The 27,861-nt window shown below is 44.1% G+C and overlaps 1 long non-coding RNA gene across 1 annotated transcript; it reads left to right on the top strand.

Annotated features, from left to right (window-relative positions):
- Positions 1-10,944: 10,944 nt before the first annotated feature.
- Positions 10,945-24,291, top strand: LOC138428637 (uncharacterized). Its single transcript, XR_011252523.1, has 3 exons — positions 10,945-11,514; positions 16,635-16,770; positions 23,911-24,291. It is a non-coding gene; the product is annotated as an uncharacterized lncRNA (long non-coding RNA).
- Positions 24,292-27,861: the final 3,570 nt, after the last annotated feature.

Below are 27,861 nucleotides of genomic sequence, written 5' to 3' on the forward strand. Positions count from 1 at the left end.
TGGTGACTAAAGAGTTCCAGGACACATTCTTGGGTGAACCAAATATTATGCACAGTTAAAAAAAAAAAAAACAACAACAAACTTTTGATATATATTCTAAATTGCTTTTCAATAACACAATGAAATAAATGCTTCTAATCAGGATCACGAGAGTATGGATAGCAACAGTCCTTTTTCCTAAGAGAACCATCCTTGAAGAAGCTATAAGTTTCAGAGAGAACACAGAAGTATGAGGAAACCAGGAAATACTGACAAAATACAGCAACTGATCACATAAAGGTTAAAAGATTTTTTCATTCTTTTTCATATAATATCTTTTACTATAGGAATCTGCAGAAGCTCAGCTGAATAAAGGGAATTGCTGGATTAACTGGAGGGAACAGTCTGAGGCATCAAGAACCAGTAAAAAATGAGGGGTCTGGCTGTTATGCCCAGAGTCCGAGTCCCCAAAACTGAGAGATTAAGACGTCCACAGCAATGTAAAAGCATGAAGGGGTTTTATTTCTAGCTCGAGCTAGGGCTCCCGCCACATCCAATGCAGTGGAGTGGCACAAGAGCCCCGAGCCCAGATTTACAGCAGTATTTATAGGTTTAGAACAAAGACAGAGTTGGCAAGGGCTGATTGGCTTCAGGGGTTTCCTGGTATTTACTAATTGGCTATTGGCTGCAGGGGGATGTCTTTTACGTCCTGATAAACTCAAACCAGGTTACGGGGAGTATGCTGATTAGACAAGTTCTGGCATCCTCGGGGATGACCTCACTGGGCAATGACTCAGCTTTTCCTGTGAGTCCTACCTTAGTCCCTGAAGCCTATCATGGTGTTTGTTAGGTCCCAACATTCCCCTCTGTCCTCTGATCATGGAGAGGAATCCTCCTCTTCATTCTGAGACATTGCCTGATATTTTTGTCTCAGCATCATCACTTGAACTGTACTGATATGTTCTTTTTACAAAGGTCCAAGGTCGAAGAATAAATCTGGCCACTAAGTATTGCGGGGGTTCCAGTAGTTGAATTGAGTACCTCATGGGTTAGTCCATTAAGAAGTGTCCAGGTGATCTTAGCAGGTTGATGTGGGTTAGCACCAGCAGTTCCGGAGTGGAGAAGGAGGGAACAAGATAATCAGGGGCCCTACTAAGGAAGATATGAGTTGTGAACCAGGGGGATGAGTTGAACCAGGATTCAAACCAATTTTGAGACAGTTTTCCTTCTCTTTTTCTCTAACTCAGCCCTTTTCTTATCTTGGCCAGGGACTCCCTGACTACCCCCAAGTGATTCACATAAAAGCAACATTCTTCCCCTAAGGCAGCACATAGGCCCCCTGAGAGACTTCATACTCAAGATACTTCTTGGGCATTGGGGCAGAAGTCTCTTTCTTCTGTAACTTCTTCCTGCTGCGCATGGGCGTAGGCCTGCCTAGCAGAGCAGAAGTCTCTCTCTACCTAATCTAAGTTGGGGTTTTCCACATCTGAAACCAGCTTCTACCCTTGTAGTAACAGCAATTTAGTTGGCCCCTCTCAGAGATGAAATAGACAAGGGCCAACAGGAGACCTAACAGGATGGTCATCTCTGGTCCCCAGAAACAGAAGGCAACATTTGGGGTGAGGGTTGCAGGGTTTGTGACCTTCCCTGATTGGTAGGTGGTGAGGCAACAGAGCTGCGCTCCAGGAATCTTGTATTTAGTCTGAAGTTACCATCTTCCACCTGGGTGGGGGCTCAAAGACATTGCTATGCATATTTCTTGGAACCAGGGCTCTGTCTGGAGGCTGCACCAACCTTTGACTGTTTCTGTTTTCGTATCCCCTCCCTTCCCCGATTAGCAATTGTCTGAATCCACGCTTTGGAATTCAGCGAAGGCCAAGGAGGCTGAACAAAGTCTATATCCTACAGATAAGAAACGGAGAACACAGAACAGATCTGTACTCCAGAGCCCCACAGAGTCCCGCTCCGTTTTAATTTTAGGGAACTAGGCAACTATGACTGTGATAACTTCCTGTCAAAATGGGGCATAGGACTGCCCCAGCTTGGAGCAATACAAGCTCTAATCTGAAAGCACACCCATAGCATCACCTAGTTATTTCCCAGGATATCTGAACCATAGCTACTCTATTTTGACTTTTAATTGTAAACTTTTCCTTAACAGCCAAAGCAGATTTCACTGTTACTGACGTCAGTGTTTCTCTAGGTACGAGAAGATGCAACAATTGGGATTGACAAAATCTTTTCCTGAAAAGATCTAACTATCTGAAGGCCTGTTCTGCGAGTTTTTCCCAGAGCACAGAGTGCCTCATTTCTGATTTTCACCCTGAACTCCTTTCAGGGGCATGGAAAGTTGGCAGTTGCGGTGGCCATGATTTAATCTTTGTAGATGTAGATGGCGAGTGTCAGTCTTCAGTTGGCAGAGCCCCTTTTTGCTCATAAACTTGACCATGATTATGAGGGGGCAGTTCATGACCATTTTATCCCATGGTGCTGAGAGTGTCCATTCTCAGGTAAACAGGTCACTCAATGTGCTGTTACTGGACTAGGCCATAAAACAGTATCCAAAATTCTCTGGACCACCTGTCTTACTAGCTTCTTGGTCCAGGAAAATATTGCCTTTTGTTGCTTCTTCTCATGTCTAGAGTTACACTATTACCATCATCGGTCTCATATGGGACTATGTATTATTCTATTAGAGGCCTCACACACATATGTGACAGTGTAAGAAACAGCAATTTTGTAAAACAGGTGAAATACAAATAACATAGCCAGCAGTATTAGTAAAGTCACAAGTAAGACTTATGTTAAGAACTTCCATTAGATATAGCCCAGTATATCTCAGGTCCTCTGCACACTGACCTGAATATGATTATAATAATTTTTAAGTAAATTTTCTCAGGGCCAACCAGTTAGAGTCTGGTAGTAGAGAAATTTACCAAGGTAACCCAGAACTAGACACAGGTAATTGGACACGAACCCAACAATCGGATTGATTTTTAAAACTAGCATAGGATCAGGCCTATGATAGAAAAGCATTTGACTTATATGCAAAGGTCTAAGAAGTCAAGAAAACATAAATGATCATACGAATCAGGTCCAGCATCTTGGGGAAGCTGTCTCCCTCTGATGTCATCATCTTCTCATCCTGGTGTAGTGTAGTTTCTCCTGATAAATAAGTCCTTCCATCCATGTTGGAGACAGTCCCTTAAATTATGTCTTTTTCCAGTCCTGGTTGCAGGTTATGAGGCATCTGATCTTCATCCAAAGATAGATTACTGAGATGAGCTTCAGAAACAAACTTAGGGTGTTCTTCAAGAATTCAATTAAATTTTACATTAACATCACATAACAGCAAAGAACTATCTAAGAGATGAGTCTTACTAGATGCAGACCTCCATTAAGAAACTGGTCTTTAACATTTTGAAATATCTTTTTCTCCTTAATGTTACCCTTATTTTTATTCAGTATAACCAAATTAAGGCTAGTTTGTTTGCAAAATAGTTCTGTTCTCACTAATTTTGGTCTGATGATTTTTATAACCATAATTGACATCTGTATTAGTTATTTTACCATACATTATAACACGAGCAGATTTATTACTCATTTGATAATCTTTTCCATGTAATTTAACCAACCAAATAAACACAGTTTAATATCTCTCTGGGATGCTCCAGGGGCCCTCTGAAGCACCCCAAAGTTAGCTAGAGATATAAAAGCTCATCTCATTTACATTTTTTAGAAGTTTCTTCACTTGAGGTTAATTTCCTTGTTGACAAACTTGTAACAGATATAATATTTAACTTATATCAAACCTAGGTACAATGAAAATATTCTACTTAATGTTAATTACTCTAAGACATGTCTATATTAGCTAGGTCAACAAACACACATTAGTATCAGGTATTTAACACAATATTTCCCAGTTCTCATGAACCTGGAATTTATTAATTTAGAATTACTTGATTTGTAAGCACTTACCTTTTTTTTAAGCCAAATAAATAGAGCTCATATACAAATTAACCTCAAAAATATTACCCAGAGACATACCAAGAGAGCCCTGGTCTCAAGGCACAGGGAAAGAAAATCAAGTTCTACCTATTTAGACAGCTAGCTTCAGGTCTTTTTTTTTTTTTCTTTTTCCTCAGTGTCAGGAGTTAGAGATGGTCTAGATAAGTATTACTCTCCCGATCTTCATGGTCAGTCATTACAGACAAAGGGGTGGAAGAGCTTTGACCCATAATGACGGAGCTCACAATGAACACACAAAAAAACAAAAATGGCGCCGGCACACAAAGAAAGGCGACAGACAGAAGACAGACAAATATCGGCCGAAAACACAGAGCTAGGTCTATCCCGGGTCACTGTTGTCTTGCTTCCCAGTGTTATCTCACCAAAGGGCGTCCACTGCCTACCAGATTCGGAGATAGGAGAGACGTTCCTTCCCAATCCCCCACAGAACCAGCTGCCTTCCTGCGCCAATGCTGGGCCCCGGTCTTATGCTGGCTGCCAGTTGCCTTCCAGCGCGCTCACTGGGCCTCGGTCTTACACTGGCTAGGATGACTAATTCACCTCTGATTAGGCCTAACAAGAGCCAGCTGCCTTCCAGTGCATATGCTGGGCCTTGGCCTTATGCTGGACTTAACCAGACTTAACACCAGTGTTCAGATATCTTTCCTTCTAGTGAGGAAATCCCTTCTATTGGGAGAGTGTTATTTTTCCCAGTTAAAGGGATCCCAGACGAGCCCCCAAATGTTATGCCCAGAGTCTGAGTCCCCAAAACTGAGAGAATAAGATGTCCACAGCAATGTAAAAGCATGAAGGGGTTTTATTTCTAGCTCAAGCTAGGGCTCCCGCCACATCCAATACAGTGGAGTGGAGCAAGAGCCCTGAGCCCAGATTTACAGCAGTATTTATAGGTATAGAACAAAGACAGAGAGTTGGCAAGGGCTGATTGGCTGCAGGAGTTTCCTAGTATTTACTAATTGGCTAATCTTTATTGGGTGCAGGGGTTTCCTGGTATTTACTAATTGGCTATTGGCTGCAGGGGGATGTCTTTTACGTCCTGATAAACTCAAACCAGGTTACGGGGAGCATGCTGATTAGACAAGTCCTGGTATCCATGGGGATGACCTCACTGGGCAATGACTCAGCTTTTCCCGTGAGTCCTACCTTAGTCCCTGAAGCCTATCATGGCGTTTGTTAGGTCCCAACACTGGCAACAGTTTTTCATGCCCTAACCCTAAGAAAAGACATTCACTTTTCTACAGAGCAATATAAGATATGCGGAAAACTAATTTCCGATTAAATGAACTGATGACTATTTCATCAGAAAACAGAAAGGACTAGATACATTTAACCCTACACTGGAATTTTTATCAATGTGTAACATCAGGAATCTGATATTCCCCAGTTTACCAGTTCTCTTTTGATGATAAAAAGTTCAGTTCTGTTCAGTCGCTCAGTCGTGTCTGACTCTTTGTGACCCCATAAATCACAGCACACCAGGCCTCCTTGTTCATCACCAACTCCCAGAGTTTACCCAAACTCATATCCATTGAGTCGGTGATGCCATCCAGCCATCTCATCCTCTGTTGTCCCCTTCTTCTCCTGACCCCAATCCCTCCCAGAATCAGGGTCTTTTCCAATGAGTCAATTCTTTGCATGAGGTGGCCAAAGTATTGGCGTTTCAGCTTCAGCATCATTCCTTCCAATGAACGTCCAGGACTGACCTCCTTTAGGATGGACTGGTTGGATCTCCTTGCAGTCCAAGGGACTTTCAAGAGTCTTCACTAACACCATAATTCAAAAGCATCAGTTCTTCGGCGCTCAGCTTTCTTCACAGTCCAACTCTCACATCCATACGTGACCACTGGAAAAACCACAGCCTTGAATAGACGGACCTTTGGTGGCAAAGTAATATCTCTGGTTTTTAGTATGGTATCTAGGTTGGTCATAACTTTTCTTCCAAGGAGTAAGCGTCTTTTAATTTCATGGCTAAAATCACCATCTGCAGTGATTTTGGAGCCCACAAAAATAAAGTCTGACACTGTTTCCCCATCTATTTCCCATGAAGTGATGGGACCAGATGCCATGATCTTTGTTTTCTGCATGTTGAGCTTTATGCCAACTTTTTCACTCTCCTCTTTCACGTTCATCCAGAGGCTCTTTAATTCTTCTTCACTTTCTGCCATAAGGGTGGTGTCACCTGCATATCTGAGGTGATTGATATTTCTCCCAGCAAATTTGATTCCAGCTTGTGCTTCTTCCAGCCCAGCGTTTCTCACGATGTACTCGGCATCGAACTTAAATAAGCAGGGTGACAATATACAGCCTTGCTGTATTCCTTTTCCTATCTGGAACCAGTCTGTAGTTCCATGTCCAGTTCTGTTTAATTTTTATCGATGTGTAACATCAGGAATCAGATATTCCCCAATTTACCAGTTCTCTTTTGATGTTAAAAAGTAAAAGCCCCTAAAATAAGTTGAGTATTTGTTCTGAAGAGCAGCAATCAAGGGGATGCAATCTTGGAAGACTGTCTTCAGAGGCTGACTACAAAGCCAAACCCAAAGAACTCAGGTGGGAAAGGCAGGAGATGGCAACTGTGAAGAGGAAAGAAAGCAGGCAGAATCCCAGGAGAGACAATGACAAAAATGGGCCCTGGGGGCTTGTCAGCAAGGCCCTGCAACAAAAGAGGTTAGCAATTCTATTCCAATTCACACTTTCTGTACACAAAGTGATTCCTCTTTCTCAGCTTAGATTTACTTATCTGGACACACTATACATGTACGTAACATTTTGTGTTTCCAATTCAGAAATTAAAGGTTGCCTCAAACACACTGGCTACAATGGGAACAGGAGGATATTCTTTTGTCTTCTTTCAGAGTTTTCCAAGACTGCATTATAAGGATTAGCAATCACTACCTCTGAAGCTGCTTCTCTCAAGGAAATTATCATCTTCTTAGAGAGCAAAGTACACACTGAGAGCATATCACTGCTCAAAGTGCTAGGTTCCTTTTCCTAAAACTCATGTGGGTTTTGGCCTTTTGTTTTCCATATCTTATTTAAAAAAATAAATTCATTCTCAGGATACTGTTTTCTGGTTGCTAAAGGGTATATAGCTCCATATTTAGTTCATCTGAGAAGGCAATGGCAACCCACTCCACTACTCTTGCCTGGAAAATCCCATGGGCGGAGGAGCCTGGTAGGCTGCAGTCCATGAGGTCACAGTGGGACAGGACTGAGCGACTTCACTTTCACTTTTCAGCTTCATGCATTGGGCAAGGAAATGGCAACCCACTCCAGTGTTCTTGCCTGGAGAATCCCAGGGACAGGGGGAGCCTGGTGGGCTGCAGTCTATGGGGTCGCACAGAGTTGGACACCACTGAAGCGACTTAGCAGCAGCATATTTAATTCATAGGGCCTAGATTCTTACTAATCTCAAGGTATCACTTTGCTACTTTATCTAATTTTTAAAGTCCGTCTAGTCATCTACTGATTACACAAGATAATCTATTCTTCCAGTGTGCTGAGTGATGGGGCGTAAAAAAATACAGGAAAAACAAATAAAGTTCAAAATGAAAACGAATAGTAGGCATCAAAATCCAGTCCATCTTACAAATTATACATTACTTTTAATACTAGAGAAAGCAAAGGATCTTTTAAAACTAAACACAAAACTGGAAAGTTAAAAGATGGTGAGAGTTTGGACTTTAAAAAAATCAGGTTGAAATTCCACCCACGTTTCCATTTCCATTAACATGTCTTCAGAAAATTCTCTAATATCAAGCTCCTGATTTTTTTTTCCCCTTTAGCATGGTTGCAAGTTTTAACTATAAAATTAGTTTAATGAGATAAACTTTGGGGACCAGGATTTTTTTTTAGGCCTACTAGCCTAGTTGTTCGGAGAAGGCAATGGCACCCCACTCCAGTACCCTTCCCTGGAAAATCCCGAGGATGGAGGAGCCTGGTAGGCTGCAGTCCATGGGGTCGCACAGAGTCAGACACGACTGAAGTGACTTAGCAGCAGCAGCAGCCTAGTTGTTTTTTCTTAAACTTCATTCACAGCGCATTCCTTGGATCCTCCAAAACTGTTGCTAGTTCTCAGCATAACAAACTGTAACTCAAAGATAGATTCATCGTTTCTGATGCAACAGTCAGTTAAAACTAATTTCTACTCAAAGAGGAGTTGTTACTCTTCAAACATTCACACCTAACCTTCTGGAAATGCCACTATTAAAAACCTTCACTTCTTTCCTCAGGACGCTGTGACCCTTCTCCCAAATTTATACTGAACAATTCCTCTCATACATATTTCAAAGTCTTGGTTTTCATTTGCACTACTGCTCTTTTTGTGGGCAACTGCAGCTTTAAACGTCTCTAATTCTAGAGATTTAGGGGTTAAAAAATGCTTGAGGCCAACACTGCTCTTCCCTGTGAAAGAAGGTAAAGATGCAGTAAGACCTGTTTCCTATCACATGTCTCCTGAAGAAAAGAAAGTCAACAGCAGTCTAACATCAACAAACTAACATGCACGGAATAAGCTTTCAGCATGAAATCTCACAGTTTTACTAACACACCAGAAATTTAAGACGGGGAGAGAGATTTTTTTGCCTGTCAAGTGGGCAACAGAGGAGTTACAGTGAGTTTAAAACCCCCTCTCTTTGCCCAATGATGACGCGCTCACAACACTATGCTATACAAAAAAAGAACATGCACTTTACTAGTTATCTTCTCCTCAAGCCTCCCTACTTCAAATATCTCAATCATGGCTGGGGATCTCTCTAGAAAAATCCACCTAAATGTTCAAAGCACGAATCAAAGCTCAGAGCAATGCAGTACCGAAGACGAAAAAAGGGATAAAAGAACCTAAAGTCCTTTCTTTCTCTATTAATAGGGCACTGGTAGATTTAGGAGAGATGTAGAAGCAGGGAATATTAGTGGAAGAGAAAAAGAAAAAAGAAAACACAGAGGAGGAGGAAAGAGAAGGTAAGACGATAGGCTTTACTAATTGTTGAGGTCCTTTAATGGACCAGAACCTGGGGGTCCAGAGTCGATGATAAGAAAGTAAAGGAGAGAAAGAGGCTGATAGTCCTTGATTTATGGAGAAAGCCAATAAAGCCCCTGGCACGAGGCTCGCTCAGTTCACGGAGGCCTCAGGCACCCTCTCGATGTGGTGAAGGCACACAGCACCTTCTTGAGAGGGTCTTAGAAGCCCGGGCAGGAAAGTGAATTCAGAGGGCCTCTGTGCTCCAAACAAACAGCCTGATAGAGAGAGAGAAAGACAGACACAGGGAACAGAGCTCTGATGGAGCAAAGGTGTTTTAATTAACATGGTGTGGGCATATATACTGTCTTACATAGTTATTCTCAGCAAAGATAAAGATTAAAATTTGAGACTTACAAAACATAGGGGAGAGAGAGAGAGAGCTATCTCATATTAGAGAGTTGTAAACAATCACTTTAACCCTATGGTTCACAAGAAAGAAGAGGGTACTTCTCTCCGTATAGAGAAACTAATGAAGGAAATGCCTGGATTCCTTGGCCCGGGGAGAGGCTTGCCTCTCCTCTTAATTCCTGAGTAGTCAGGAATTAATAAGGAACAGAGAATTCCTGACAGATCCAAAACAGCACACAGGAAGCCTCCTGTTCAATGATTCCTGACACTTAATTCCCTTATTCTCCTGACAGTTTCAAAGCATTTGGGGGAGGGGGGGGGGTGTAGAGGAGGAACCTGTTATTTCACTAAATAAAAGGCAACACTGTAAGAAGAACTGCATCTCGATTATCTTTTATTTTCAGCTCTATCCTTGCAAGCCTGCCCACTTAAGCTTTTACGTCACTTTCCTATCTTATTACCTCTATGTTGTGGTTTGGTACTTCAAACAAACTTTTTTTTCCTTCTTCTGATGGAGGAAAAAGATGGTATTGATTTGCTTAAAAGGACGGATGGGAGAAAAAAAAAAAGGACGGATGGAAAGCATTATCTTCAGGAGTAAATGTTTCTTAATAACAGAACTACGGATTTATCTATCCCTTCGACTGTCAGCACAGCACTAAAGGCTAAAAGAAGGCTCAAGAGGGAGGTAACATCCCCCTTGTCAAGTCTTTGTTTCCATGCTCCTGCGGTATTGGCTTTGCCAAGTAACCCAATTCCTGTACATAAACATTACAGGTCTCTCCAAACTACTTCTATAAAATAAAATATTGTTTGATCAACCTTATAGAGCAGTCATTTATTCCTATAGCTGCAGGTCTGCTCCGCTGATCTGTCTGGCTACATTCAGAAGGGAACCAAAATTCAAAATTTCATTTATTCTGGGCCAAAAACCAGACTTTTTGTCATTGCCAGATATTTTGGAACTTCGAGTTGGCGCCTCTGCCTAAATTAGTGGCGTATGTTTTTCTTCTTTTAAGAAAGAAGTGGCTTTCTCCATAAATCAAGGACTATCAGCCTCTTTCTCTCCTTTACTTTCTTATCATCGACTCTGGACCCCCAGGTTCCGGTCCATTAAAGGACCTCAACAATTAGTAAAGCCTATCGTCTTACCTTCTCTTTCCTCCTCCTCCGTGTTTTCTTTTTTCTCTTATTGAGGAAGACACCTAATTCTGAAAAAGGCCTCTAGGAAGATGTTAAAATGTCCTGAAATGTTTAACAGCACCTTATTTCAGAGGCGGTGGCTGAACCTCCCCGCGGTACCCCAGGGCAAACACACGGAGCGTCCAAGGGGGCAGAGAGGGAAGCCTCCAGGAGGAATAAGCAGACTTTGCAAAACTGACGGGAGGGAGGAGAGGGGACAACGTTCAGGACTAGGAACAGGCAGCAGTCCAGATGCCGCGGCGCCGCCCGCGGCCCCGCACCCAGCCCTCGGAGCGTCGTCCTCCCGGCCGGCGGCCGCGCGCTCCCCCCACAGCCCCCAGAGGCCCGGGAGCGCCACCCGCCCCCGCGGCGCCGACCGAGCCCCAGGCGGGGCCGAGGGCGGCGCGCAGGGAGCGCGGGCCCCACTCCAGCAGGCTGCTCGGCGCGGGCTCGGGACAGAGGGTGAATCCAGCCCGCGCGCCCGGGCCGCCCAGCCCCAGACTCGGGCTCCGCCGCCGGCCCGCCGCCCACCCCTCCACAGCGCGGCGCCCAAGGCTCTTGTTTCGGCGGCGACGAGAATCAGGATCCCTGAGGAGGCGGTGCCGCGGCGGCTGGTGGCTCCGGCGCAGGGTGAGACCGAGGAGCGGGCGGCCGCGCCGGCACCGCCTCGGTCCCCACCCCCGAGTCCTTTTCCCGCTGAGCCGGACGGGAAGGGGCCGGCACGACCCGGGGCTCCCCCCACACCTCGGGGCCGGGCTCCCGGGGGCTGCGGCGGCGGCCGGGGGCGGCCGCGGGTCCCTCAGGTAAACGGAGCCAGCGAGGCCCCCCAGCGCGGCCTCGGAGCGCCCGCGAGCTCTCGCGACGGCCGGGCGCGCGCGCACCACGGACGGCGCAGGCGCGCCGCGCACGCTCGGCCGAGCGCTCCTAGTCTGAGCCCAGCTTGAGGTGTGAGGTGTGAGGTGAGCATGCTAAGGATTCTGTAGCCATGATCGAGTCTCCGAAGGTTTTTGAGCTGAAAAGTGACTAAGAGACCTTTTGAAAAATACTTCCCTGAATAGAGCAGTGGTTAGCCAACGCTGGGGAGTAGGGAAGTGTGGAGATACTGATCAAACGGTGCAAACCTTCAGTTAGAAAATGAGTAAGTTCTAGAGACCGTGTGTACAGCATGGTGACTGTGTGGTGATGGTGGTGGTAGTTTAGTCGCTAAGTTGTGTCCCACTCTTGCAGCCTCATGGACTGTAGCCCACCAGGTTCCTCTGTCCATGGGATTCTCCAGGCAAGAATACTGGAGTGGGTTACCATTTACTTCTTCGGGGGATCTTCCTGCCCAGGGATCATGGTGACTGTAGTTTATAATAATATATTATATACTTGAAATTTGCTGGAAGAGTAGATCTCAAGGGTAATCACACACAGAAGCACACACATGCACACCCACACGCACACATGCACACACACAGTAACTATGGGAGGTGATGGATGTGTTACACAGTTTGATTGTGTAAGCATTCCACAATGTGTACATATACTAAGACATCACCTTAAATATATATTTTTTTATTTGTTAAAAAACCCCTCCTGTAGTAGACTGTAATCTCCATTCTAGTCAAGACTTGTCTTTATGCCTGTAATACAGACCTGATAAGTCTTCAGTGAAGTTGTGCAATGGTGACAGTGTGAAGAATGGCTTTGAAGATGGGACAGGAGGTGTGTAACCACTGGCACTTTACCAGAGGACCTATCCTTGCCTTTAAACAGGACACTAGAAGCACACACTGGGGCTAAGGGCCATAAGCCCTTTTTCTTCCCCTTTACCAAAGAAAAATTAAAGGGGAACATGCAAGGACAGCCATTAAGGGGGAAAGAGGTCATGAGAAAACAGCAGCAAGGTTTGCATGTAGAGGGAGGGAAGGCAACTTGCTTTGTCTTGTAATTGTCTTGCATGTTGTATGAAAGCGCCCGAGTGGTCTATACTGTGAACCAGTGTGGGCCTGCAGGTGTGCACACTGCCCGTCTTCTAGAGTGGGCAGAGCGAAAACTGTGAAAGGATAATGACAAAACCCAGGGCAGGACGCCTCCATTTCCTGCTTCAGGAAGACTGTTACCAAGAGGGCTCTTTTTCTCAGCCAGGCCCCGTCTCCTGAAAACCAAACTTTATTCAAGTTGATTTGAAAACAAAAAAAAAAAGCCTAATTCAAATAATTTCTAGCTCTGAAGAACCAGGAAGGAATAAAGCAACAACAACGCAACACCTTAGGGAGGACCTGGAAAAGCTACTTTGTCCTAATCAGAAATCGTGCTTATAATCAGTCAGATTGTTTTCTACTCATACTGGGAAAAGAGAGTTTCTGAGCTTACAACAGAAGTTTTTAACCTAGTATAAACAAAATGTAATGTTTATACGCATTTTTCTAGGGAGAAGATTCATAGTTTTCATCATATCCTCAAAGAGTTTTATAGCCCTGAGAAAAAAAAAAAATAAAAGATTGAAAACAACTGGTTTAAGGAATTCCCTGGCATGCCAGAGGTTAGGACTCTGTACTTTCATTGCCGAGGGCCAGGGTCAATCCCTGGTTGGGGACTAAGATTCTGTAAGCCGAGTGGCTTGGCCTAAACAGATAAATAAAAATTAAAACACACACACACACACACACACACACACACCTTCAAAGTTTAAATAGAAGAAACATCAAACATGAATAAATAGCGATAAAAAAGGAAATATGTGATTTTTAACTGAGTAGATCTAGACTCAGTGACCGTGCTTTATATATTTGCCTGCTCATGTGTATTTTTATAGCAGCCAATTAATAATACTGTAATGAAATCATTTCTTACACCTTTGCAACGTAGCTGTTTGGAGCTAAGAATGTGAGGGCTCATCTGAACCTCCTTAATTCCCCCTTATTCCAGCAGAGTGGTATCAGCAGGCAACTGCAGGAAGATATTATCTATGGTTTAAAACCCTGAGGTTTTAAAACGTTGGCTTTCTCTTCAGCTGTAATTTAAACCTGAGAGGGAATATTACATGTCAAGTGAGAGTCACAAAATTTCACATCTAGCATTTGGGGGAATCCTCTGTAAGTAAAAAGGTAATGGTTTTTTAATTTAAAAAATATTTATTTTTATTTATTTGGCTGTGCCAGGTCTTAGCTGTGGTATCTGGATCAAAAAACTGTCCAGGTGAATTCCCTGGTGGTCCAGGGGACGTGGGTTCTATCCCTGGTCAGGGAACTACATCCCACATGCCCTAACAAAGACCTTGCTCAGCCAGATAAATACATAAAAATAAATATGTTTTTAAATTTTCTTATATTTGTTGCTATAATTTTTGGAGCCCTGGGTGAGGCAGGCAAATCCTGTGCAGTCCTCAACTCAGCACCACTGCTTTGGATATGAAACATACCTTCAGGGAGGAAGAAGGCACAAACAAACAGAAACACGGAGGATATATACTGAAAATGCCATCAATCTGCTTTAAATATTTTTTACCTTAAAATATTTTGTTGTGCCCCCTTCAAGGACAGGCTTTGAAGAACTCTGTAAATAACAGGAAGTTCTAAGAAAGTCTGTGGTGATGCTATTTATTTTACTTTTTTCAACTTTCTATTTTGTATTGGAGTATAACCAATTAACAGTGTTGTGGTGGTTTCACATGAACAATGAAGGGTCTCACCCATACATATACATGTATCCATTCTCCCCCAGCCAGGCTGCCATTGAGCACGGTTCCCTGTGCTATATCGTGGATCCCTGTTGGTTATCCATTTTAAATATAGCAGTGTGTACCTGTCCAAGTCAATCCTAAAGGAAATCAGTCCTGAACGTTCATTGGAAGGACTGATGCTGAAGGTGAAGCTCCAATTCTTTGGCCACTTGATGCAAAGAGCCCACACATTAGAAAAGACCCTGATGCTGGGAAAGATTGAAGGCAGGAGGAGAAGGGGATGCCAGAGGACGACATGGTTGGATGGCATAACTGACTCAATGGACATGAGTTTGAGTAACCTCCGGGAGATGGTAAAGGACAGGGAAGCCTGGCGTGCTGCAGTCCATGGGGTTAGTCAGACACGACTGAGTGACTACTTGCAAAAAGTTTCAAAGCTAGTAAGTTTTAGAGCCAGGATCCCAACTGTGTAATGTAACAAGATTTGGTTGCAAACAACAGAAATAGATTCTAGCTAATGTGTGCATGCTGTGTGCTTAGTCGCTCAGTTGTGTCCAACTCTTGTAGCCCGCCAGGCTCCTCTGTCTATGGGGATTCTCCAGCCAAGAATACTGGAGTGGGTTGCCATGCCCTCCTCCAGGGAATCTTCCCAACCCAGGGATCGAATCCAGGTCTCCCGCATTGCAGGCAGATTCCTTACCATCTGAGCCCCCAGGGATGCCCCTACAAGAAGGGTCTTCTAGCTGATGGAGGTGAAATTTACTGAAGGCTATCAGGTGGCTCACAAGATGGAAAGGACATGCGTGCATGCTAAGTTGCTTCAGTCGTGCCTGATTCTTTGTGACCCTGTGGACCATAGCCTGCCACGGTCCTCTGTCCCAGGGATTCTCCAGGCAAGAATACTGGAGTGGGCTGCCATGGCCTCCTCCAGGGGGTCTTCCTGACCCAGGGATCAAACCTGCATCCCGTAGGTTTCCAGCATTGGCAGGCAGATTCTTCACCACTAGCACCACCTAGGAAGCCCCTCCAAGAAGAGTCTAAGAACAGCTTAACAATATCCTCAGAGCATCTACAGTCCTTTGAATAATCACCTTGGCTGTAAAGCAAGGATAAGCCAGCATCAGTTACCTGGCCTAGCTTAGTCTCATGACTGGGCAAGGGGAGGCCACCTTGATTAACCAATCAGCAGACCCTACACACTGAGGGAAAAATAATCCCTCATGGAAATTAGAGTGCTTTAATCCAATGAAGGCAGACCTAGGGACTTCCCTGGCTGTCCAGTGGTTAGAATTGGATCATAAAGAAGGTTGAGTGTTGAAGAATCGATGCTTTTTAATTGTGGTACTGGAGAAGACCTTTGAGACTCCCTTGGACAGCAAGAAGATCAAATGAGTCAATCCTAAAGGAAATCAACCCTGAATATTCATTGGAAGGACTGATGCTGCAGCTAAAGCTCCCAAACTTTGGCCAGCTGATGTGAAGAACCGACTCCTTGGAAAAGACCCTGATGCTGGGAAAGATTGAAGGCAGGAGGAGAAAGGAGGCAAGAGAAGATGAGATGGTTGGATGGCATCACCAACTCAATGGACATGAGTCTGAGCAAACTCTGGGAGACAGTGAAGGACAGGGAAGCCTGGTGTACTTCAGTCCATGGAGTTGCAAAGAGCTGGGCACAACTTAGTGACTGAACAACAGCAGTCATGGTTAGGACTCAACATTTCCAATACAAGGGATGTGAGTTCCATCTCTGGTGGGAGAACTGAGATCCCACATGCCGTGAAGCCACAAAAATGAAGGCAGACATATACAGTACTGGGTATACTGTATATTTTCCCCAGTGTATTTTTCCCAATAAACCCAAATCTGTCCATATGTAAATTCTTGGCCTTGTCCATTGTAGTCTTCTACTTCTTAAATATGGTAGCAAGCTAGAGCCCTTGTTAGCTAGATGTCAGAAAGTTGACAGAGGAAGAAGGAGGTCACAAGGGACAAAATGGGGTAGTTCAGATTGCACGGAGATTTTATAAATACTTCTTTCTGACCAATAGGTTATGTTCTTAGCTAAGAGTGATTCTGATTTTTTTCCCCTTGGTCCAATGAAAATCAAACAGAGTTAAACAGACCTAGGCCTGATTCTCTGTTTCACCACCTACTGTCTGTATAACTCTGGGCAAAGCATGTAACTTCAGTGAGCCTCACTTTCTTCATCTGTAAAATAAGCTAAAACCCACCACCTTACCATATTGTTATGGGTTTTAATTGAGCAAACCTGTTAAGTGCCTGACATATAAAAGACTCCCAGTAAATGTTACTCTCCCCCTCGTCCCTGCCCCTGCCCCGTGTACTAAAGAGGATTGTATGGAATGAGTGTTCTCAGTATTCTGAAGATTGTATGATTCATTTCTTCTGCAGGTATAGTTTTTCTTACAGAAGAATATCCAGTTATTTCATGATGGCCTTTGCACGTCCAAAAAACACAAATGGTCCCAAAATGCAGACAAAGATGAGTACCCGGACACCCCTAAACCATCAGCTTTTGAATGACCGGGTAAGTAATAAGAACTATTTTATTAGTTGAAATCATGCTTTAAAGGAAAAAAAAAGCATTAAAATTTTGGTAATCAAAAGTTGAACAGCAATTGCTTAGGATTGTATACTGGATTTAAAAAAAAATGCAGGATTTCTTCAAAAATTTTAATTGAAAAAAACGGAAATAAATTTAGAACAAAAATAAAGAAAACTTTAATTGAGCCCCAGTTACATGGCCAGAGTTGGCACGAGATACAGAGTTCCTGCTCAGAAAGGAAGATCTTAGGGTCTTCCCTGGTGGTCCAGTGGCTAAGACTCTTGGCTCCCAGGGCTGAGGCCCAGGTTCTATCACTGGCCAGGGAATTCAGTCCCACATACTGCAACTAGAGACCTTGTGTGGTGCAATTAAGACCCAGCACAGCCAAATAAATTAATAAATATTTTTAAAAGATTTAGGAGGTAGAAGGCGGAGTGTCTGCCAGCTCCCCTTCACCTCCGTACCCACCTGGTCTTCAGGCTCTGTGAGTCTCCCTCCGAGGCCTCTTCATCCAGACCCCTCTTCTCCTTTGACTGTGCACATCCGGCTCCACGTCGTCAGTTCACACACTCACCCCCCTTCGCCTGGCACATTGCAGTAGCCCCTCAGCTGGTTTCACTGTCTCTATTCCGTCCTCTATTCTGGTCCCAGAACGATCTTTCTAAAATACCACACTAATCCTATGAAGCAAAAGCGATAACACACTGCTCCAAGGATAAATTCCACCCTACCCACCGTGCATAGCACTGAGGACCCTTCATGTGTGTTAGTCACTGAGTCATGTCCGACTCTTGGAGACCCCATGGACTATAGCCGGCCAGGCTCCTCTGTCTGTGGGATTCTCCAGGCAAGAATACTGGAGTAGGTTGCCATGACCTCCTCCAAGGGATCTTCATGACCCACGGATCGAACCCAGTGTCCTTTATATCACCTGCATTACCAGGTGAGTTTTCTTTTTTTAATTTATTTGGTTGCAATTTTTGCTGAAGCATGTGAACCCTTAGTTGCAACATGTGGGATCTAGTTCCCTGACCAGAAATCAAACCCAGGCCCCCTGCATTGGGAGCATGGAGTCTTAGCCCTGGACCACCAGGGAAGTCCCAGCAGGTGAGTTCTTTAACACTGGCTCCAGCTGGGAAGCCTGAATAGCTTTTGTCAAATTTTATGAGAATTTCTAGGGAATTCCCTGGTGGCCCAGTGGCTCAGAGTCTGTGCTCCCAGTGTAGGGGGCCTGGGTCCCATCTGTGTTCAGGAAACTAGATCCCACATGCGGCAAGAGTTTGCATGCGGCAGCTAAAGAACCCACATGGCACAACCAAGACCCAGTGCAGTCAAATAAATAAAAATGTTTAAAAATCTCATGATAATTTCTAGGTGAGCAATGATAAGAGAAACAACAATTTCTATTAGAAATGATATTTATGTTGTTGTTCAGAACTCCCATTTTATCACCCCCTTATTTTTATTTTGGTTTCATTAGGTTCTAGTTTGGAGTAAAAGTATTTTCAAAAAATTTAGCCTGCCATATGTGAAATAGATAGGCAATAGGAATTTGCTGCATGGCTCAGGAAACTCACACAGGGGCACTATATCAACCTAGAGGGGTGGGGTGGGGATGGAGAGGGGAGGGAGGTTCAAAAGGGAGGGGATATATGCATACCTATGGCTGATTCATGTTGAGGTTTGACAGAAAACAACAAAATTCTGTAAAGCAAAATCCTTCAATAAAAAAATAATTAAAATTTAAAAACTGTCAAATCACCATGTTGTACACCTGAAACTAACATTATATGTCAATTATAATTCAATAAAAATTAAATATAATACAAATTTAAAAAACCTTGGCCCGTGTGTATACCCATATGTATGTGAATGAATGTATCAGTGCTCAGACACACACATGGAATTTGCATATGTATACAGCAAACTGTTAACAGTGTGTGCACATGTGCTCAGGCTCGTCCGACTCTTTGCAACTCCACAGACTGTAGTCCTCCAGGCTCCTCTGTCCATGGACTTTTCCAGGCAAGAATATTAGAGTGGGTTGCCATGCCCTCCTCCAGGGAATCTTCCCATCCCAGGGATTAAACCCACGTCTCTTTATGTCTCCTGCATTGCCAGGTGGGTTCTTTACCAGCTGAGCCGCCAGAGAAGCCCAACTATCAATAGCAGTTTCTCCTAAAAAGTTGGACGACATGGAAGAGTGGGAGGGAAGTCTGTTGGAAGAGAGAGTTTTTGGTTTTTACCGTATACAGTGCAATCATATTTAACAATTTAAACAACAAATATAAGTAAAAGCGAGCAAAGAACAGTAATGCTGAGAATGGAAACACAGGTTCCAGATCAGCTATACTAAATAATCTCCTGCTGGACTTCAGCGAGTCTCTTATGCCTCTGATCTTTACTACCTGCCTTTGGAAATTGAGTGGCTTGGATCAGATGACCTCAAAGGCCCCTTCCAGGTCTAACATTCTGACACTGTGAAAGGGGTTCAAAATAGATACCTAAGTTTACAGCTGGGCAGACCGTGTCCATATGATAACTTCAAGGGCTTTTCTACACTTCTACAACAGGGCATTTGCCAATGATCAGCGTAATTTTGAGGTCCTCTTTGTTTTGGCCACACTGCACAGCATATGGGACTTCAGTTTGCTGGCCAGGGATAGAACACAGGCACCCTGCATTGCAAGCGCTGTCTTAAACAGAGTACCACTAGGGAAGTCCCTGGTTTTTGTTTTAATTTTGCCTTTTTTCTATTTTGTAGTACAATGAAAAATATGAAACTGTTTCAACCTAAAATAAATCTCATAGGAGTTTCACTTCACAAGAGGCTTTAAGCAGAGAGATTGAATTCAAATGTAGATGCCAAAATTATAGCATCCTCAGATTACAAGATAATTCAGGCCTTGTGAAAATGTTGAGAGGAGGAGTGTTTTATAAGTATGTATCTCTTTGCTGTCTAGTGTAGGGTTTTTTCCATCTAGTGTTTTAATCGAAAGTGATCAACATTTTTTTTTTAATATGGTTCACACATGTAGCACAGTCCACATGTAGTTAAAAGGGTGTTCTAAGAAAAAGCAACTAACCACCATCCATCGGTCATAATTCAGGAGCCCCAAATGTCTTATGCCTCCACGGTAATGATGGCCCTTGGTGAAATATGCAACCACAGCGTCAACAGACTAAAATAACAACCGTGGGATTCTGACTTAACAGCAGGCTCTGAGTAAACTGTGATGTGAACAAACTGCGACATTCTGCAAGGAAAGATGATTCTCTCTAATGTTTTCCACTTGAAGTGATACTGTTTCCGGGCTCTTTTTAAATTTTAATTGAAGTATGGCTGATTTACAATGTTGTGTTAGTTTCAAGTGTACAGCAAAGGGGTTCAGTTATACATATCCATTCTTTTTCAGAGTCTTTCCCTTATGGGTGATTACACAATATTGAGCAGTGTATGTCCAACAAGTAGGTCCTTGTTGGTTATTTATTTTGTATATAACAGTTTGTATATGTTAATCCCAAACTCCCAATTTATCCTTCCAACCTTCTTCCAGCTTTTTAAGATCAAATATCTGATTGCAAATCCTTGGAATGAAGACTTGCTCCCAACCAGAGACTATAAGATTCTGAGTCTGCCTGAGGGCCTGACAGTTAAATAATTTGTTCCAAATTAAACTTCTTGTCAAGGGTAGAGTCAGAACCAGATCTGAGTGTGTCTAGTGTTTCTCTTTCTGCCCCTCATGCCTATCAGTTCCTACCTGACTCTAATCGCCTTTTGGTGAAGAACTGCATTTGCTTGGACTCTGCTTAGACTTGGTCCTTGGCCCTCTAAAGACCCTATCTCCAACCCTCTTTATTTGATTTTATTATCAATGACTGACTTTATTATTTATTTATTTAAATATTTCTTTTCTTTATCTATTTGGCTGCACTGGGTCTTCGTTACGGCATGCAGGGTCTCTAGATGTGGCGTGTGGGATCTTTTTAGCTGCAGCAAGTGGAATCTAGTTCCCTGACCAGAGATGGAACTCGGGCCCCTACATAGGGAGTGTGGAGTCTCAGCCACTAGACCACCAGGGAAGTCCCCCTGCCACTTTCTTGCTGACTCTCCACACCCCGTCAAGTCAGTGCCCCTTTCTTTCTGATGCCTTCTGTTGTCATTGCACACCACAGCGGTCCTCCCAACCTCCTTTTGAAAGGAGATTGTCATCCTGGGACCTAATTGTTTTGTTTTGTTTTTTCCCCCACTGTCAGGTCAAACCATGGGCAGCAATTCACTGAGAATGTAGGGCTTGAGGTCAGAATAGGGAAGATCAAGGTTGGGGGTCAGAATAGAAAGCCCATGGCTCTAGCAGGGTTTCCTAGGTGTTAGTGATGAAGAATCTGCCTGTCAATGCAGGACATGCAAGAGACGTGGGTTTGATCCCTGGGTCAGGGAGATTCCCCTAGAGTAGGAAATGGCAACCCAGTCCAGTATTCTTGCCTGGGAAATCCCACGGACAGAGGAGCCTGGCAGGCTACCGTCCATGGGGTCTCCAAGACTTGGGCATGACTAAGCATGCTTGCACCACATGGCTTTAATGAGGAACCAGGTATATTATTCAGCTGAACATACAGTCTGGAACCAATGGTTTTTCTTGAAAATCTATAAAGGTAACCCTTTGGGCCTCTGCTTATCCTCTCTAAAACAGAAAAAGTGAACAAAAAGATCCTAAGAGTCCTTTTAGCCCTAAAATTCTATGACACGTGAATCTCCTGTTGTTGTTCAGTCAGCAGGTGTTTTGTTGAGAGCTTCCCCTGGAACCTGTGGATCATATAAGGGAAAGGAGCTGTAATCTACCTGGGAAGAGAAAATGAACAGAATGACCTGGCGGGCAATGGGGACTCCCAGAAAGGCCAGGTGGAGCATGGGCTGCAAGTGGAGGAGGAGTTGGGAAGAGTGAGACCAGTGGGTGCCAGAAAATTGCCAGTGCCCGAGACTTGGGAGGGGAATTAGAGGCTTGATAGGACTTTGTTAGACACAAGAGAAGGGTTCAGGAAATGAGTGAATCCTGATTTTTCTCTCTTTTTTTTTTTTGTTATTCTTTATTTTTTCTACGTTGCACTGAGTCTTCGTTGGCGCACGAGGGCTTTCTCTAGTTGTAGTGAGCGGGGGCTACTCTCTAGCTGCAGTCCATGGACTCCAGGCCGTGCAGGATCAATAGTTGTGGATCACTGGCTTAGCTGCCCCGAGGCATGTGGAATCTTCCCGACCAGGAATGGAACCTGTATGTCCTGCATTGGCAGGCAGATTCTTAACCCCTGGACCACCATGAAAGCCCTGAATCCTGATTTTTCAATCTTCTGAAAAATTCTATAGGTTTTACTTTTTTTTTAATAGGCTCTCTTCTATTTTCTTTTTCTTTGTTTGCTTGTTTTGACCACTCCAGTGGCCTGTGGGACCTTAACTGCCCAACCAGGGATTGAACCCTTGCTTTCTGCAGCAGAAACACAGAGTCTTAACCGCTGGACCACCAGAGAAATCCCCTCTTCTACTGTCATCTAGAAATTCTGAGATTATCTGTCACTGTTATTTGAGGGTCCTAGTAGCCCAGGGGGCAGTTAATTAGGAGGGAGGAGAAAATGGTATTCTTTTTCTTCTTCTCTAAAGTATAAAAAGTGTCTACCTGTGATATATGATATTCCCTGGTTAGTAGCAAAGATGGCATTTTACAGGCCTCGAGGTTGTTGTTGAATGAATTATTTCAGTCTCCATTTTGCCTGCCCTTTGAAAGCAGAATTTGAGAGTCTAAACCAAGGAAGGAAAACAGATCTGTTGGAAGCATGAAACCAGTTCCTCATCCTCCTCCACAAAAGGGAAGAAATAGCCCTGAGTTGGTTTCTAAATAGGAGTGTCCTGACAGTGCGAGAGAATTTAAAAAGTGCCAGGAGGAAGGGAAAACATGGAGCCTTGTTTTGAAAGCCCACAGAGCACAGGGTGGGCGCCAGAGAGACAGTCACGCCTGTTACCTGCTGTCTCTTGCTTCCTGGCTCCAGATTGCCCTCCTCTGCCAAACTTTCTCACTCGAGTTGTCCCTTCCTCACCCATTCAGACAGATACACAAATGACTGAAGCTCAGGAAAACACCGTTCCACTAATATGTAAATACACCCACATGGTAGCAATACATCCGAAGGATATTCATTTGTCTCAAGCATATTCATTTCTTCCAGCAAGCTTGGGCACCTCTAATATGCCACATACAGCACTCTGCAGTGGAGAAATCAAGGTGAAGAAGACATGGTTTCTGTCCTCAATGGTATATAACAACAAACCTATACAGATAAGCACTGAGCTGTAAGCCCAGAGGCGCACATATGCAAACGCATATGGAGTGTACACCCACTGGAGTGTGAACTCATGAAATTAAAAAGCAGAGCCACTCACTCATAAATTTCACAAGTTCTAATACTAGTAATGCTGAAATATTTGGAGGGAGGTTGTCCGTTTTCTTATCTTTCCTCTGTAAGTTTTGTCATCGCCTTTCATATTCCAAAAACAATTTCACTTTATGGTTCCATTCTTTTCTTATTTCTTGCCTTTAAAAAATTATCCTCTAAGATGAATTGTCTCACATGGAGACACTGAGAAAAAGGAAAGTTTGCCCAAGTTATAAATAAAGCTACCCTTTCAGGTACAAAATCTGTCTCTTTATACTCAGTTGATAAAATGGAAAAGACTGGCAATATTTAGTGATTGGTCCTTTAATGATGTCTTTTTAAATTTTATTTATTTTATTTTTGACCTGCTGGGTTTTCATTGCTGAGCACGGGCTTGCTTTGGTTTTGGCAAGCAGGGGCCCCTCTCTGGCTGCAGTGAGCAGGCTTCTCATTACGGTGGCTTCTCTGGTTGGGGAGCAGGGGCTCCAGGGCAGGCAGGCTTCAGTACTTGTAGCACTTGTGCTTAGTTGCACCTAGGCGTGTGGAATCTTTTGGAACCAAGGATTGAGCCCATGTCCCCTGCATTGGCAGGCAGATACTTAGCCACTGGACCATCAGGGAAGTCCTAATGATGTCTTTTTAATGAGTATTTTGAACCACAAAATATGCAATCATTCCATCTTTTTTTTTTAATTGTAGGCATTTGAAGAAAGAAGAGCTCTGCTTGGAAAATGGGTAGCTGTTTAAAGTATACCTGATTCTAGCCAGAAAGAGAAAGAAACACCAAATGGATATCTCCTGTGTGTGGGATCTAAACGGTGGCACCAGTGAGCCTACCCTCAAAACAGAAACAGACTCACAGACCTAGAGATCAGACCTGTGGTTGCCAAGCGGGAGGAGAGGAGGGAGCAGGACGGACCGGGAGCTTGGGGTTGGTAGATGCAAGCTATTACATTGAGAATGGCTAAGCGACAAGCTCCTATTGTATAGCACAGGGAACTATATCTAGTATCCTGGAAGAAACCATAATGAAAAACAACATTAACAAAGGAATGTATATAAATTTGCTGCTGCTGCTAAGTTGCTTCAGTCGTGTCTGACTCTATGCGACCCCGTAGACGGCAGCCCACCAGGCTCCCCTGTCCCTGGGATTCTCCAGGCAAGAACACTGGAGTGGGTTGCCATTTCCTTCTCCAATGCATGAAAGTGAAAAGTGAAAGAAGTCGCGCAGTCGTGTCCTCCTCTTAGCGACCCCATGGACTGCAGCCTACCAGGCTCCTCCATCCATGGCATATCTAAGTTACTTTCACACTTCCTCAGAGGAAACACAGTCTCAATGACCACTGTCCATGATCAGAGTGCAGTAAGTCCACTCTGTATGAATGAGTTCTGTTCCAAAAGTGAGTTCATAGGTCCAGTTTGATCGTAAATACAACACAGTCAGCCTCGGTACCCAACTAACACAACTGGCTACACCCCACTGTCTGTAAGCTTGCTTCCAGACATCTTGGGCTTGAAATTACAAAACTGCTCTACTGTACTATAAAGTACACAAAAGCACAGCCACCTGCAGAGGATGGACACACGTGACCGTGCACGCCAGACACATGAACTAATGTGATTGGACATGCGAACACACATTCGCATCTTAGAAAGCTCGAAACTCAAATGTTTGTATGAGGGGACTCACTGTATCCATCTCTGGCTGATGTGTATTACTCATCAAATTCCTCTACCGTCTCATTGAGAGTCTCTTCCACCCAAGAGAACTGGAAATGTGGTCATACAAAAATGTGTACACTAATGTTCACAGTGGCATTATTCATAATCGTCAAAATGTAAACACCCAGATGTCCTTTTGGTGAGAAATGGATGAACAAAATGGGGTCTAGCCAAACAATGGAATAGTATTCAGCCTTAAAATGAAAGGCAGTTCTCTTTCAAGCTACTCACATGAATGAACTTTAAAGACACTGCGCTACGTGAAATAAACCAGACACAAAAGGACCAATATTGTTTGACTCCACTTTTATGAAGTTCTTAGACTAGGCAAATTCATTATGACCAGAGCAAGTAGGGGGACGGGGGAGGAGAGATGGATGGGTAAACTACAGCCTCGGGAACGATGGTGGGGGGGTCTGGATTGATGATGACTAAGCAGACAACAGGATGAGACAGGAAATCTAAACCAATGATGAAAGCAGACACACCGCCAGAGAACTCCAACAGCAAGGAAAACATACAGAACTGTTCTTTTACAAATATTCGGAAAGAAATCAAGCATGAAACCACAGAGAAATCCTCAAAGAATTTTAAATAGCAATTAATTAGCCAATGATGCAAATTATAAAAACTGTGGCAAAAGACCACAAAATGGACTAGTTACTTCACAGGCCGCTAAAAGGATTCACGGTTAATTTAATTATAAGCTGACTAACAATGCAGCTAACATGAAATGGATGGTCACAGAAAACAGTGATAATACAAGTCCAGTTACAAAGCAGAGTGTTGTACACGTGATTTCCTGGGGTAAATAGCAATGCACTCACAAAACCCAAGCTAAACACACAAGAAAGCTGGAACATGTGCTTTGGAGCCGCAGACTCTGTCATCAAAAGCCCTAGGTCGTCATCCCATTTTTAGACTCAGAAAAGTAAGGCAGCCCAACCTCTTCCCTGGGGCCCTGGGGCACCAGGCTCTTAACCTGGTTTCTCACGCAGAGCTGGCCTGAGCCCGCGGTCGGGTCCCTCAGCAAGCAGACCATGGAGATTCTTGGTTTTGTTCCCACCGCATGCCCTGCACCCTGCAGCCAGGCAGCCCCAATGGAACATGTGCTGCACGGCTTTCCCACGCCATGAGGGCTGCCTATGGTTACTTTCACGAAGCTGTCTGCTCCCTGAGAACAGAAACTTCCCTGCAGCTGCTGTGCCCAGCACAGGCCAGGCCCAGTGTTACAGAGGCAGTCTCTGGCTGAGTTCATGATGACGGGTTAAGCCTATGGTCCAAATATCAAGACTAATTTGTCACTGGGCCATTGTGGAATGATTAAAGACTAGGCAGTTTAAAAAATTGTAGACCTCTGAGTGTAGCAAATGTACCCGATTTTCTTCTAAGTAAAAAGAGAAAGACCAAAAAACAAACAAAATAAAGAAAACCCATGTCCTGGAGGAAGGATGTGGCGGGGAGGAGGCAGATATATACCAGAGTCATGATGCCCAGCAGGTCTCCCTCCCGTGCCGGGCTGTGCTGCCTCCTTCTGGGCTTGGGCAGGGGTGGGCAGGAGCCGGCATGCACGTTGAGGGAGCTCACCGATTTAAAATGACAGAGGCTGCCTAAGCTCCCCCTGCCCTCCCTACTCAGTCTCCTCTGCCTACTGCTCCGTGTTCTCCTTCTCTTCTTCCATCAACCTAAAAGGATAAAACCCATCACCTGCCTTTGTCAGCAGAGGAATGTCTCTGGACAACAAATTGGGCTGGCATTCTGTGTCACGAGTAGCAAATTCTACAAACAGTTGCTCAACTAACATCTCAGACAAAAGGTTCGACTTTTCCTCTTTTGAATATTCTCAAACTTAGAATAACTTAGCATTGAGTCTTACAAACTGGCCCCTGATCATTCAAACTTGATTTCACGTCTCTCCTCTAACATTCTGAAGGGACCCTGGTGGTGATGCTCTTCCTGTGAGGAGATGCCTGATGTTGACAACATTTACCTTCCCCCCACTCAGGGCAGAGATGCACATCAGTGCCTCAAGCCTTTTCCACTGAGAATCGGGAACTTGGTACAATCAAAACAGCAATTCACGAACAAGATGGAGTTTCTAAACACAAGTCTCCAGACCAGATGAAGTGCTGAGTTGATCTTTCTTGTTTTTTTTTTTTTTTTTTTTTTTTAATGTAAGGTTGAATATGTACAAACGCATCACTTGAGGAAGTTCTGCACCAGCTTTGCGTGAGTTTCTGGATTCAGGTCCATGTGCTGCATTAGCCTAGAATTCACGGTTTCTGCTCTTCTCCCCTAATGTGTTGTGGATGATTTTGTATAGCAGTTTAAATACATGATGATGCAAATAAAATGATTTTCAAATTAAAATACAAAATTCTTACAGGAAGTAAACTCTCCAGCTTCACTTCTACTTCTACATCTTGAAAGTTTTTCACTGTTGATAACAAGTTGATGGACAGAATTTACCATTAAATCAAGTCAACTTGTCACATAAGGAAAAATCACTTTTACATGACAACTTGCTGTAAAAATAAAAATATTAATATATAACCATTCCATATTTCCTGTGGGGACGTGGAAAGACCATCTTTCTAAGCTCGTCCGTGCTCAAACCCGGCCCACAAAGCTGTCTGTCTCGCCGTCCAATGGGCAGGTGGTGAATGGGTTGTCCGTTCACCCCCTGCCTTTCCCCCGACCCCCCGTGCTCGGCCGACAGGAACGGGCACCTCGGCCTGGGCTGACGTGATGAGAACAGTCTAAGCAGCAGCCTCTGCCTTGTCCTGTGCAGGGTCATCGGCCTGCGGCCACTCTGAACATGGACTCAGGACACGGGCATAGCTGTGGGGGTGTGGCACCAGGCAGGCCCCGGGGCCTCCAGCCACTCTGCTGCACCCAGACCCAAGGTCCCCTGCTCACCATGAGGCC

Source organism: Ovis canadensis, chromosome 24 (genome assembly GCF_042477335.2).
Source record: "Ovis canadensis isolate MfBH-ARS-UI-01 breed Bighorn chromosome 24, ARS-UI_OviCan_v2, whole genome shotgun sequence".
Taxonomy (NCBI): Eukaryota; Metazoa; Chordata; class Mammalia; order Artiodactyla; family Bovidae; genus Ovis; species Ovis canadensis.